Consider the following 473-nt stretch of genomic DNA (forward strand, 5'->3'; position numbering starts at 1 on the left):
AGAATTTTTTCAGATAAGGAAGATATGGGATAAGTTGTTGACTAATTAACAATTTCAGTTGTAGGTATGTCATTCCACTTGAATTTGTCTGATTGTAGTCTTGCTTGGAGCTGCCAAATATGCTATGTTTACCAATTTCTAGGTTTGTGTTCGCAATCACTTGGAGCACCTAGCAACCTCAAAACGATCGACTTTCACAATGAAATCTGCTTTCAAAGATGGCATGTAATGATTAGCACGTCCGACGGGAGTAAACCCATGAATCACGGAATCTGCAAATAGTATTATCCAACAAAGAATCAGGAAATAAATTATGTTGGGTTCTCGTGATTCCGGTTTTGGATTGGGGAGAGAAGAGATTGGTTTGAGGAAGGTTTTGCAGTTTAAGTGCTCGGCGATATTCCTCAGTGGGATGGAACGATGTGTCAGTCTTCTCATTTCTGCTCTGACTACTAAGACCAAGACGGAGAGAC

The sequence above is a fragment of the Brassica oleracea genome, chromosome C9 (assembly GCF_000695525.1).
Source record: "Brassica oleracea var. oleracea cultivar TO1000 chromosome C9, BOL, whole genome shotgun sequence".
NCBI lineage: Eukaryota > Viridiplantae > Streptophyta > Magnoliopsida > Brassicales > Brassicaceae > Brassica > Brassica oleracea.